At 43.5% G+C, this 14,713-nt stretch overlaps 1 protein-coding gene across 14 annotated transcripts in view; it reads left to right on the top strand.

Annotated features, from left to right (window-relative positions):
- CEP170 (centrosomal protein 170) overlaps window positions 1-14,713 on the top strand; it is a 188,873-nt gene that overhangs the window by 45,016 nt on the left and 129,144 nt on the right. The window lies entirely within an intron of this gene.

The raw sequence follows: 14,713 nt of genomic DNA, 5'->3' as shown, positions 1-14,713 counted from the left end.
GTAAAGCATTAATAAGAGTTTACCATTGTCTGTCTCTTTCCAATCTGATATGTAAAATATTTGGCTTTCTGTATTCTGAACCAGCATAATGAGTGAATTGAATTTTGTGTCTGAAATATAATGTTTTGTCTCCAACTGCTCAAATGGAGTATTTAAAACTGTTGGGAGATGGTTGTTGGTTATTGCTATAATAGGTTGTGCCACCAAGACAGTATTTCATCGTCCCTGGCTTCTGCTATCACTTGCACATGGTGTGTTTATTCTTGTATCTCCCACCAGGTTACAGATCTGATCCACACTTTTGTAATTTAGCAGTTTTCTGTTAGGTAAATGGTGTGAGGTTAGGTTTTAATGCTTGGAGGTATGGGAGTTGGGGCTTCACAGCCCTATAGCATTGCATGTTCTATCTGCCAAAACTTTCATGCCTCCTAAAAGTAATTTTGAACTTTTAATTAGGATTTTACAATACATTCCACTAGTATACAAATTTCATCTTCCATGTATTTACTTTGTAGTGCAAGCAAGCAGAAGCCAGGGCACTCATGGTTTGAAGCAAGTTCTGTTTAGTATACTTACATGGCTTGCATTCTTGCATGACTGTAATAGCCCATGGGTAAAAAATAATAATGACTTTTTGTTGTGCATATATAGTTCTTTGTGCAGGTCCTTCCATTATTCTCTAAATGCAAAGAATGTGGGCAAAACACGATAAAAACCACTATTAAATGCGAGTTTCTTTATCTTCTCTGTTAACTGATCATGGATATTATAGAAGCCTTGCTAAAAATACTTTATAAAAGGGGGGGGAAAGGAATAAAGTAGAGGATTAAATTTTAGATCTATGCCTAATCACTGTTGTTTTAACAGATGTTTTATTCAAGTCTGTGGATGCAGACTTGCCCTAAAGTGGATTTTTATATAAGGTATACAAAAGCACTAGTGTTTATAACTTTGTATTTGAGATAAATCTAATCTTGAATACTACAGTATGTAATTTTACTCCTGTGTAAATACTGCATGTTTTAAAAAAATATTTTTTTTTATTTTTATAAATCAGCATCGTGAGAGAGCCCATTGTTTCCAGGTTGTAGAATCACCCAGAAGGTGAAAAATTCTGAATTGATGACAACACTGTCCATATGAGATAATTTTGATGCTCGTATTTGAGATCCATTATTCCAGCCAAAAATAACTTTTTTTTTTCTTTGTGTGTGCACATTCTTATTTTGTATCAATTTTTACCACTTTTCTGTGGGCAAATGTTGTTGGAATTGGGGGTTTTACATCCTGAACACTTCCTTTCCAATTCAGATTCACTTAGAATACTGGATAATTTCTAGAAAAATTGGATAGACCTTTTTTCTGAATATCATACAAAGGTATATAAAACAAGATAATTTAATTCCCATTTTCCAACAAAGTCCTACCTTTTCAACCTGAGAGCCACATGTTATTTTGAAAGGATCCAGAGGCTGCAATTAGTACTTTGGGGCAGATTCTATGTTCTGTTCTGCTATCTTTGTACTCCTCAAGTGGTACAAGGAGAGCAGAAAGTTGGAGGACATAGAACTGTTGTTGCTGGTTCCTACTTCCACACATTCTCAATGAACAACATAGGCCGGGGAGGCTAAGCCTCCTGAAACCCAGACCGTGTCTCTGCCCATGCTCCTTCCCAAGGCCATGCCCTTGCTCCCCCTCTCCCCTGAAGCTGGTGGGGGCTCAGCTCCAGCCAGTGACCTGAGGCTCGGGCCTGCTGGCGGCTCAGTGCTGGGGCTGGCGCTCGGGGGGTCTCGGCCAGCTGGCATCTCAGGACTCCTCTGGCCACAGGGGATGGGGGGAATACTCAGGACTCAGTTAGGCCCAGGGGGTGCTCGGGTGGGGGGTGGAGCCAGTGGGCTAGCCTCCCTGAAGAGGGGGTTCACCCTCCGCCCATGAAGAACAGGGTGGGGAGAAGAAATAGGAGTGTAATGCCAGCTGGGGACCACCAGAATGCAAACAACGTTATGTCACAAAATGTATTTGTGCTCAATTTTGGGAAATTATGACTCCTATATTGGTGTGTGTGGCAGACTTGCTGCCATTGCAAACCATTACAGTACTGAATTGCAAGACTGATTGTTTGCCTCTGGAAGGTGAAGAAGACAAAGCAAGCTGTTTTTTGAGAAGATGCAGCTGTGTATTCCACTTCAGTGTGTGTGTGCTCCAAGCTCACTGGAGCCAGAGAAATTTACCTAGCAGTACCCGTAGAGAGGTGGCGCTCATGCCTTGTGGCCATAGCCCTTCCCTTGGCTTCATGAGGCGGTGCCATCCCAACCCTTTCTCTGTTCCTTCTTATTGCCTGCAGGTGGAGTCGGAGCTGTGTGTGATCTCAGCCTCACAACCTCTCACCTGGTTAGTTTTTTCTCTTGTGGTATTTAGATAGTAGTACCCTTAGTGTTAGAGTAGTTTGTTTCCCTTAGGAATGCCCTCACTGGGATTTAAACATTGTCCTATGTGTGGAAGCGAGCCCCAACAGTGATTCCCACATGTGGTGCTTGCTATGTCTCAGTAAAGCCCACATCAAGGAGCATTGCACGATATGCAGATCATTTAAGAAATGGATTCAAGTAGCTCAGGATCTTCTCCTGAAGCAGCATCTGCTCAAAAAGGCCAGGCAGTGGGTTCAGTAAAACACCCTCATCGGGTCAGATATCGCCCTCGGGCGCTGAGAGCGCTGCCACTTCACATTCCAGAGCATATGCATCCCTGAAGAAAGAGAGGCGCCCCAGTACCTAGTAAGGAGGTTAGAAACCCTGTACCATTGACTCTCCTGTACTGTTGGCATCAGTTCTGTCTTTTGGTCATATGTTAAGTCTAGTACTGACGAGGGAGATGCTGGGGTACCAAAAGTTTCCACATCAGCAACGTATTAAGCAGGTATAGACCTCCTCTGCCTTTTGGTCCTGACCTCTCTTTTGGTCCAGGACTTTGCCAGGGCTGTGTTAACTACAGCCCCTTCAATTGAATGAGCCCGCGAACCCTCGGGTCTGTTTGCACTGCACTCAAATGTTCCCCTTCCACAAGTTATGGAAGTAGGGCTTGTTCTGGAATCAGAATGCGGGACCTTGGTACCAGGAATCACCTCAGCACTGCTGCATTTGGCACCACAAATTTTTTTCATGGTGGCTTTCACAGCCCTTGACGTCAGTACTATGAGATACTCCAGTACTAGTGTTCCCTTTGGGACCTACACTGCTTCCTGCACCAGCATGCTCCGTACTGAGAGTACAGGATCCATCGGCAGTGCCTCCTCCATCCTCGTTCTGGGCAACGCATGAGTCAGACTGCATACTTACTCCTTCTGGTCTTGCTCTGCTCTTACCTCAGGATCCCTAGGCTCTTGTATGTCTGAATCGGGGTCATCATCTTCCCACTCTCCATTGCCCAACCAGCATCAAGGGCTGTCCATGGACAGTTATGGTTACCAGGATCGGTTTTGGGACCAATCTTATTTAATCTTTTTACTAGTGACCTCGGCACAAAAAGTGGGAGTGTGCTAATAAAGTTTGCGGATGATACAAAGCTGGGAGGTATTGCCAATTTAGAGAAGGACAGGGATATCATACAGGAGGATCTGGATGACCTTGTAAACTGGAATAATAGTAATAGGATGAAATTTAATAGTGAGAAGTGTAAGGTCATGCATTTAGGGATTAATAACAAGAATTTTAGTTATAAGCTGGGGACGCATCAATTAGAAGTAACGGAGGAGGAGAAGGGCCTTGGAGTATTGGTTGATCATTGGCAGATCATAGTCATCCTGTGTGATATGGCTGTGAAAAAAGCTAATGCGGTCTTGGGATGCATCAGGAGAGGTATTTCCAGTAGGGATAAGGAGGTTTTAGTACCGTTATACAAGGCACTGGTGAGACCTCATCTGGAATACTGTGTGCAGTTCTGGTCTCCCATGTTTAAGAAGGATGAATTCAAACTAGAACAGGTACAGAGAAGGGCTACTAGGATGATCCGAGGAATGGAAAACTTGTCTTATGAAAGGAGACTCAAGGAGCTTGGCTTGTTTAGCCTAACGAAAAGAAGGTTGAGGGGAGATATGGTTGCTCTCTATAAATATATCAGAGGGATGAATACCGGAGAGGGAGAGGAATTATTTAAGCTCAGTACCAATGTGGACACAAGAAGAAATGGATATAAACTGGCCATCGGGAAGTTTAGACTTAAGATTAGACGAAGGTTTCTAACCATCAGAGGAGTGAAGTTGTGGAATAGCCTTCCAAGGGAAGCAGTGGGGGCAAAAGATCTATCTGACTTTAAGATTAAACTCGATAAGTTTATGGAGGAGATGGTATGATGGGATAACATGGTTTTGGTAATTAAATATTCATGGTAAATAGTCCCAATGGCCTGTGATGGGATATTAGATGGGGTGAGATCTGAGTTACCCAGGAAAGAATTTTCTGTAATATCTGGCTGGTGAATCTTGCCCATATGCTCAGGGTTTAGCTGATCGCCATATTTGGGGTCGGGACGGAATTTTCCTCCAGGGCAGATTGGAAGAGGCCCTGGAGGTTTTTCTCCTTCCTCTGTAGCATGGGGCACGGGTCACTTGCTGGAGGATTCTCTGCTCCTTGAAGTCTTTAAACCACAATTTGAGGACTTCAATAGCTCAGACATAGGTGAGAGGTTTTTCGCAGGAGTGGGTGGGTGAAATTCTGTGGCCTGCGTTGTGCAGGAGGTCAGACTAGATGATCATAATAGTCCCTTCTGACCTTAGTATCTATGAATCTATGACTGGCGAGCATCTCGTGGTCAGGATGGAGATCCCTGGCCCAGAGCCTACTGGCCTCCAATGCCTTATCCATGTCAGTGGCCTCCAGTGAATCGAATCCATGGGATACTCCTGGGTTGCAGAGGTCTGCTGTTTTGTCTCGCTCAAAGGCGAGATTGCCAGCCAGTTCTGCAGTGGTATCCGTGAGTCTGCTGCAGACCCAGTCACTGGCGGTCTTTCTCCCGGTGGAGCCTCCAGAGTCATCCCATCTGTGTCTGTCAGCCCTGGAGCAGAATCCAGCTCTGGCTCAGTTAAGAGCCTTGTCTTTGTCTCTGGATGATGCTGTGCTGCCTGGCTTATCCACCCCTAGTGCAGGATTTTAAGAAGTACTAAGACCTTTTGCAAAGTGCTACTTCCCTCGGTATCCAAACAGAGATATTACAGGAAAACATCCATGAATTGGTGAACATTTTACTGCTCCTGGGAAAATTGCCCTCCCTATCCATAATGTGCTCCTTGAACTGACTAAGCATGTCTGGAGCATGTCAGCTTTGGTACCATCTGTGGCTGAATACGTGGAAAAGCGCTGTTTCATCCCCCGCAGCAATTTGAGTGGTTTTACTCCCATCTGGCCCCAATTCCCTAGTTGTAACTGCAATGAATGACAGAGCCTGGCAGGGTAGATTTAAGTCCACCTCCAAAGATAGGGACTCCTAAACAATTATATCTAATGGGCAGGAAGATCTACCTTGCAAATGCGTACTGCTAACCAGCAAGGCTTGTTGCTCAAGTATGGCTTTGTTAACTGGCTAGCTATGTCAAAGTTCACAGACCAGCAGCCCAAGGCCTCGTGCATAGTAGCTAAGACATCTTTGCAAGCCATGCTCTGCATCATGGACAGATCGACCAGGGAGCTAGCCTCTGCGGTCACCATGAGGTGTGCTTCCTGGCTGCAGAATTAGGGTGTTGTCCCCAAAGTCCGGCAAGCCATTGGAGATTTGCCCTTTAGTGGCCAAACACTGTTCTCAGACAAAACTGACAAGATGTCACATTCCTTCAAGGACTCTATTTCTACCCTGCAGTCCTTGGGGGTGTACACACCAGCAGTGAAGAGGCACCACTCCAGCAGCCAGCAGCAGTACCATCTGCAGTGCATGTTTCGCCAGCCATTTCCTCCTCCAAGACAGAGGGATAGATCCCACAGGAGAAAGCAGTTGGGCTTGGGGTTCGAGCAGTTCACATGCCCTCTCCTGTATCTTTCCAAGTGCCCATTTTGATACCTCAGTCCAGTTGTTGCTTCTCCCTCCTCATCTCCCCACCTTTGGGAACAAGTTGGCCCATGTTCACAATGCTTTGAGCTTGATGACTACCAACAGCTGGGTCCTAAGCACCATCAGATCGGGTTATGCCATCCAGTTCCTCTCCACATCGCCTCACCATCCTCCTCTCCTCACCTCTCTTTAGGTACCCCTCTCAGAAGATAATGCTCCTTGAGCAGATCCGCACTCTGTTGGTTTTGGGAATGGGGAAGGAGGTTCTACCAGAACACTGGGGACGTGGCTTCTATTCCCTGTACTTCCTGGGTACCCCCCCCCCCTTGCATTTGGGAAAGACCCATCCTTGACCTTTGTGGCCTCAACAAATATATCTGGTACATGACAATACCACCACAGTGTATTATGTGAATAAACAAGGGGAAACACAAACAAGGTTGCTCTGCTTGGAGGCAATCAGTGATAGTTCTACACTGAGTAGAACATTACTCTGATAGCCATTCACTTGCCTGGGATCAGAATCTTCTTGTGAACCATCTCAGCAGGTATTTTTCCCTAAGTCACAAATGGTCCCTGAAAATAAGTGTTCTCCAGGTCATCTTAGAATCATAGAATCATAGAATATCAGGGTTGGAAGGGACCCCAGAAGGTCATCTAGTCCAACCCCCTGCTCGAAGCAGGACCAAGTCCCAGTTAAATCATCCCAGCCAGGGCTGTGTCAAGCCTGACCTTAAAAACCTCTAAGGAAGGAGATTCTACCACCTCCCTAGGTAACGCATTCCAGTGTTTCACCACCCTCTTAGTGAAAAAGTTTTTCCTAATATCCAATCTAAACCTCCCCCATTGCAACTTGAGACCATTACTCCTCGTTCTGTCATCTGCTACCATTGAGAACAGTCTAGAGCCATCCTCTTTGGAACCCCCTTTCAGGTAGCTGAAAGCAGCTATCAAATCCCCCCTCATTCTTCTCTTCCGCAGACTAAACAATCCCAGCTCCCTCAGCCTCTCCTCATAAGTCATGTGTTCCAGACCCCTAATCATTTTTGTTGCCCTTCGCTGGACTCTCTCCAATTTATCCACATCCTTCTTGTAGTGTGGGGCCCAAAACTGGACACAGTACTCCAGATGAGGCCTCACCAGTGTCGAATAGAGGGGAACGATCACGTCCCTCGATCTGCTGGCAATGCCCCTACTTATACATCCCAAAATGCCATTGGCCTTCTTGGCAACAAGGGCACACTGCTGACTCATATCCAGCTTCTCGTCCACTGTCACCCCTAGGTCCTTTTCCACAGAACTGCTGCCTAGCCATTCGGTCCCTAGTCTGTAGCGGTGCATTGGATTCTTCCATCCTAAGTGCAGGACCCTGCACTTAGCCTTATTAAACCTCATCAGATTTCTTTTGGCCCAATCCTCCAATTTGTCTAGGTCCTTCTGTATCCTATCCCTCCCCTCCAGCGTATCTACCACTCCTCCCAGTTTAGTATCATCCGCAAATTTGCTGAGAGTGCAATCCACACCATCCTCCAGATCATTATAAAGATATTGAACAAAACCGGCCCCAGGACCGACCCCTGGGGCACTCCACTTGACACCGGCTGCCAACTAGACATGGAGCCATTGATCACTACCCGTTGAGCCCGACAATCTAGCCAGCTTTCTACCCACCGTATAGTGCATTCATCCAGCCCATACTTCCTTAACTTGCTGACAAGAATACTGTGGGAGACCGTGTCAAAAGCTTTGCTAAAGTCAAGAAACAATACATCCACTGCTTTCCCTTCATCCACAGAACCAGTAATCTCATCATAAAAGGCAATTAGATTAGTCAGGCATGACCTTCCCTTGGTGAATCCATGCTGACTGTTCCTGATCACTTTCCTCTCATGTAAGTGCTTCAGGATTGATTCTTTGAGGACCTGCTCCATGATTTTTCCAGGGACTGAGGTGAGGCTGACTGGCCTGTAGTTCCCAGGATCCTCCTTCTTCCCTTTTTTAAAGATTGGCACTACATTAGCCTTTTTCCAGTCATCTGGGACTTCCCCCGTTCGCCACGAGTTTTCAAAGATAATGGCCAAGGGCTCTGCAATCACAGCCGCCAACTCCTTCAGCACTCTCGGATGCAACTCGTCCGGCCCCATGGACTTGTGCACGTCCAGCTTTTCTAAATAGTCCCTAACCACCTCTATCTCCACAGAGGGCTGGCCATCTCTTCCCCATTCTGTGATGCCCAGCGCAGCAGTCTGGGAGCTGACCTTGTTAGTGAAAACAGAGGCAAAAAAAGCATTGAGCACATTAGCTTTTTCCACATCCTCTGTCACTAGGTTGCCTCCCTCATTCAGTAAGGGGCCCACACTTTCCTTGGCTTTCTTCTTGTTGCCAACATACCTGAAGAAACCCTTCTTGTTACTCTTGACATCTCTTGCTAGCTGCAGCTCCAGGTGCGATTTGGCCCTCCTGATATCTTTCCTACATGCCCGAGCAATATTTTTATACTCTTCCCTGGTCATATGTCCAACCTTCCACTTCTTGTAAGCTTCTTTTTTATGTTTAAGATCCGCTAGGATTTCACCATTAAGCCAAGCTGGTCGCCTGCCATATTTACTATTCTTTCGACTCATCGGGATGGTTCGTCCCTGTAACCTCAACAGGGATTCCTTGAAATACAGCCAGCTCTCCTGGACTCCCTTCCCCTTCATGTTAGTCCCCCAGGGGATCCTGGCCATCTGTTCCCTGAGGGAGTCGAAGTCTGCTTTCCTGAAGTCCAGGGTCCGTATCCTGCTGCTTACCTTTCTTCCCTGCGTCAGGATCCTGAACTCAACCAACTCATGGTCACTGCCTCCCAGATTCCCATCCACTTTTGCTTCCCCCACTAATTCTACCCGGTTTGTGAGCAGCAGGTCAAGAAAAGCGCCCCCCCTAGTTGGCTCCCCTAGCACTTGCACCAGGAAATTGTCCCCTACGCTTTCCAAAACCTTCCTGGATTGTCTATGCACCGCTGTATTGCTCTCCCAGCAGATATCAGGAAAATTAAAGTCACCCATGAGAATCAGGGCATGCGATCTAGTAGCTTCCGTGAGTTGCCGGAAGAAAGCCTCATCCACCTCATCCCCCTGGTCCGGTGGTCTATAGCAGACTCCCACCACGACATCACTCTTGTTGCACACACTTCTAAACTTAATCCAGAGACACTCACTCAGGTTTTTCCACAGTTTCGTACCGGAGCTCTGAGCAGTCATACTGCTCCCTTACATACAGTGCTACTCCCCCACCTTTTCTGCCCTGCCTGTCCTTCCTGAACAGTTTATAACCATCCATGACTGTACTTCACTGTACTTCAAATCTTCACAGCTTTGGACATCTTGACGATCAACCTGTTCACTACAGAAGACAACAGGAAATGTCATCTGTTCTGCACTCAAGGGGAGCTCAGTCCAGGCCCCCTGTCAGCCGCTTTCCATCTCAGTTGGCAGTCAACTCTCCTGTATGCCTTTTCCCCAATCCTGGTCATCCCTCAGGTCATCCTCAATCTTACGGCAGATCAGGCCAAGCTTATTCTTGTTGCCCTGGCGTGGCCGAGACAGTGCTGGTTCTCCAACCTTCTCACTCTGTCTGTTCAGCCTCCCTTATCGTTTCGTTTACATCCTGAGGCACTTAGTCACAATCACAGCGGCACTTTGCATCCCATTCTCAGCTCCCAGCATCTCATAGCATGGCTGCTTCATGGCTGAATGAAGAGGAAGAGCAGTGGGCTTATAAGAGCTTCCTTATAAACAGTTCTCCAAAAACAAGATGACTTTATGGTCACATCCAAAATTTATGTCTAAAGTTATCTGTTTCATTTGAACCAGGAGCTATATTTGTTTTTTCCTAAGCTGCATTCATCTCCAGAGGAGCATTGTCTCCATACCTTAGATATAGAGTACTTGTGGCACCTTAGAGACTAACCAATTTATTTGAGCATAAGCTTTCGTGAGCTACAGCTTACTTCATCGGATGCATACTGTGGAAAGTGTAGAAGATCTTTTTATACACACAAAGCATGAAAAAGTACCTCCCCACACCCCACTCTCCTGCTGGTAATAGCTTATCTAAAGCGATCACTCTTCTCACAATGTGCATGATAATCAAGTTGGGCCATTTCCAGCACAAATCCAGGGTTTAACAAGAATGTCTGGGGGGGGGATGAAAACCTGGATTTGTGCTGGAAATGGCCCAACTTGATTATCATACACATTGTATGGAGAGTGATCACTTTAGATAAGCTATTACCAGCAGGAGAATGAGGTGGGGGGAGGTATTTTTTCATGCTTTGTGTGTATAAAAAGATCTTCTACACTTTCCACAGTATGCATCCAATGAAGTGAGGTGTAGCTCACGAAAGCTTATGCTCAAATAAATTGGTTAGTCTCTAAGGTGCCACAAGTACTCCTTTTCTTTTTTTGGAATACAGACTAACACGGCTGTTACTCTGATACCTTAGATATCTGGCCTTTTATCTGGACAGAACTAAACAGTTTCATGTTTTGCCCTCATTGTTTGTATTGTATGCAGGCCACATGAATGGTCAACCTGTCTCTTTGCAGATGATCTCCAAATGGATAATATCCTGCATCAAAACAGCATATGAAATAGCCTCAGCTATTCCCTCCTCACTGGGTGCGAGCTCACTTTACAAGGGCATAAGCAACATCCATAGCGTTTCTCATTGTATTCTTTTCCATATTGGACATTTTGAAGGACTGCTGTGTGGTTGTCAATTCATGTGGTTGTACATTCATGAACCATTACACTCTAACTTCATCTTCCAGGGTAGATGTAGGCTTTGGTTGAGTGGTTCTGTGGTCCTTGTTTAGGTAGACTCAGATCCTTGCCTCCTGGGGGGTGGGTACGGCTTGTGAGCCACCTAAGTGGAAAACACATCTGTAACAACTCAAAGAAGAAATGATTGCTTACAGTAACTGTGGTTCTTTGAGATGTGATGTTGACGTGTATTCCACAACCCGCCCTGTGTCCCCTCTGCATTGAAATCTTGTGTTCGGTGCAAAGGAACTGAGGGAGGGTTGGGGCGGTGCCACCTCATGTAGCCAGTGGAGGGGCTATGGCCACAAGTCACAAACGCCACCCCTCTATGGGTACTAGGAGGCAAATTTCTCCTACTCAAGTTTGCTGGGCTCACAGCTGCATCAGATCTCAAAGAACCACAGTCACAGTAAGTAACTGTTTCTTTCTCCTTTCCAGCTGCTAAGGGGGTAGAGCTTTACATTTCAGACACTTCTTAAAAGAAGATCCAAAAGATGGAGCCTCCTTTTCCAGCAGCTGGTAGTTTGAGTAGGGGTTGGACTTCTCATCATGTTATCACTGAAGCTTCCTACCCTTATTTCCATATCTGTATATGACTACTAGGTGTCCATGAATCTTCTCAAGCTCTGTGTTCTATTTTAATTACTATATATTTGAAGTCCGGATGAAGTTCTGAAATTACTATAAAAGTCCATTTCAAATGGCATAGTCCCCGACATCACCTCACCACCTCAAAACAGCCACATTTCTAAAACTAATCTATATTGAACTGGATTTTTTTTTTTTTTTTTTTACTTTTCAAGACCATGTAGATCCGCGGTTCTCAACCAGCATCCCAATCAGCACACATCTGTGCCCCCGCAACATCCTCAGGGCCATACAAGTAGTATATAGATTGTGTGGATGTGGCCCATAGTGGATGTGGCCCATATAACACACAGAGAGCTGCATATGCGGCCCACAATGGTAAATAGGTTGAGAACCGCTGTTCTAAATTATAAATCCTTTTGAGCAGACACTGTCTTCCTTTATGTTTGTACAACATGTAACATAATTGGGCCCTGATCCTAATTTGTTCCTCTGTTTAAAAATGAGTGCTATCAATAAAATCCCATAGAGAAGAGGAAGGTGATAGGCTGCAAGTTTGAATTGAAGACCACAAGTAATACCAGAGGGAAAATCCCAGTCTGGAATCCATGCAGCATTTGATTCCTTAAAACCAGCAGCAGCAAAAAAAAAAAAAAAAAAAACAATATGCCTATTAAGAAGTGAGAGAGATGGATAAGACATTGGCAACCATAAAATGGTGAAAAGATTCCAGACCTTACAGTTCTAGTGGCAGTGATTGAGAGAGATGTTAGTCCTACCAATGCAGAGAAGATATGTGCTAAAATATTCCAAGACACTGGGAACCTTTTCTTTAAAAGTGTTTTTTATTTAAAAATCCATTTTATTGTCAGTAACATATACAATCTTTAATCCGACACTTTCCAAATTTGTCAGAAATTCTTCATACCTGATATTAAGCATACCAATTTCTAATAAATTAGTTATTCCAAACAAAAGTTACAGTGGATAGAAAACAGAACTTAGAATTGGGGGGTGGGAAGCTAGACTCTCCTTAACTGTGGAACCTTTACTGGTGGTGTCATACTGAGTATGTTTGATTTAATAAAAATATTGTGCCTTCCCTTGATTGTTCCTCCCTATTTCTTCGTACCTTAGCCGTTTTTTGTTTTTCCAATCTTGAAACCTGGAATCAATATAGTAAATTGGGGTATTACTTAACACATACTGTGACAGTATGTATTGTGAAATTTCTTCTGTTAGTCTAGAAGAAACATTAGTAACAGATTTATAAGTGACGGTTTATTTTTGTGAATCTGGGTTTAATGCTAACATTTTGTGCAAGATCGTGGAAACAGTTGTGAGGTAAACATGATGAGAAATCTGGACCTGAAAGCAGAACAGATTGACTTTAAAGCAAGCTCTTAATTTAAAGATCTATTTAATTTGATAGGAAGCAAGAGAAATTCCACACTCTTAATTACATTCAGGAAATATCATTGAATTGTCTGATACAGAAGTCTTTGGAGAATCCTGAATCCTTAGTTTAAGTATCTCTACCTCTGAAGAATCTGTTGAAGGTTAATTCTTGGTCACATATTTAAATAATAAAAATAAAGCCTTTTCATGATTAACTCTGGCCTGGAATCCTTACATGCATATCTCTTTTGGGTCAGAGGAAATATGAACGTCGGTTGGAGACTTTAAATTGGAACATGAAGGTAATCAGCAACTTGTCTAAGTCTTGTTGTATGTAGGTGTTTTGGGCAACTGGCTAAGGTAATGCTTAGTTATCTGGTGTGACAGATAGTAATTGTTAATGATACAAAACTAGAATACACTCAAGTTTAAAGGCATAATAATAACCATATGTATCAAATCACTTCAACCATTACACGATGACTTCACAATCTAAGATTACCAGCCTGTGAAACGCGCAGTTTTGTAAGTCTGTATCAGGTATGTGTGTTTGCTCAGAGTATACTGCACAAGTAAATAGAAAATCACAAGTGTCCAAAAATGTAAATTTACCAGCTTTAAAGAAACATCAAAATATCCACAACACCACTGCAAACAAAAATGTTAAATATTTTTTCATAACACTTTATTTTCTGCAGGATCTACATTTCCTTTTAATAAATAATTGTGGCATAATGAATTGCTTGGAAGAAATCAATAATGGAATACTGTATATTGAGCTTTTCACCTTTACTTAGTTTATACCATAGCCATGAGACAGACTTTTTTGGTTGTCAGTTTGATTTTTGTTTTCTATAAGACATTAACGTATTAAGAACAGGCATAGTCTCCAACCTCTAAATATCTATCAAATAACTTACCTCAGATTTTTATTACACAACTCAGTTAATATAACATGTCACATATATGATAGTAAAAACAAAATCAACAGTGTCCTGCTTTCTAAAGATGTTATGTTTGTGAATTATAGCAATACATTACTCACCTACATATATTTGTAATATTGTAGCTAAAAATACTTGTTTAGCATTTTGATTTCTTCTTTAACAGTTGATGTTAGTAGTAATACAAAAACAGCAGTCTGGGAAAAATGTATATTGCCATATAGCCCAGAACAATGGGAACTGCAGTACAGAAAATGATAGTTGAATGACATTCTGATAACCAGCACTAACCATCTGGTTATGCTAACTCTTTCCAATCAGAAGCTGGAAATTAAAAATGGCCTCTTCCCGCTGTTTCTTTGCAAATGCTACTTAACTCCGGAAAAGGTGATTACTCACCTGTGCCAATGTTCTCCTAAATTTACCATGTGGTTTCACTCAGTGAAGGATGTCCCCCATTCTGCACTTTGGGAGGCAAGTGTATGGCTAAATGTATGTGTGTTCTCTTGCAGCAATGGACACACATGCCATTTGTTAGCGTTTATGAGGTTTCCTAGTTACTGTCAAAACCAATGTTCTGTGCATACACCAAGTGCTGGTGAGCTAATATCTTTCAGGGAGGTGGATACAACTTAATTTAACAAATATACATCCATTTTAGTACACAAAATATTTGGGACAATTATATTTGTTTGTCAGACAATCAAACTTGATACACACATTGCCCTTGGAATAATCACCTTAAAATTGTTTTTCTAGCATACTAAATGATATGGAGGGGAAATTGGTTCCCTGGTTTTATACATTTTTATTAAGCTTCTTTGTAAAATAATGCTTTCATGGTGCATTGTTGTAAATAGCGTAATGGGTTAATACTCTAGCCTGTTGATGCTGAAGATTTAAGTTCATCTGTATCTGGCACAAATATAATGATTTTAGTC

Source organism: Chelonia mydas, chromosome 3 (assembly GCF_015237465.2).
Source record: "Chelonia mydas isolate rCheMyd1 chromosome 3, rCheMyd1.pri.v2, whole genome shotgun sequence".
Classification (NCBI taxonomy): domain Eukaryota; kingdom Metazoa; phylum Chordata; order Testudines; family Cheloniidae; genus Chelonia; species Chelonia mydas.
The sequence above is the reverse complement of the archived record's forward strand: the minus strand, read 5'-3'. Positions and strand labels throughout refer to the sequence as shown.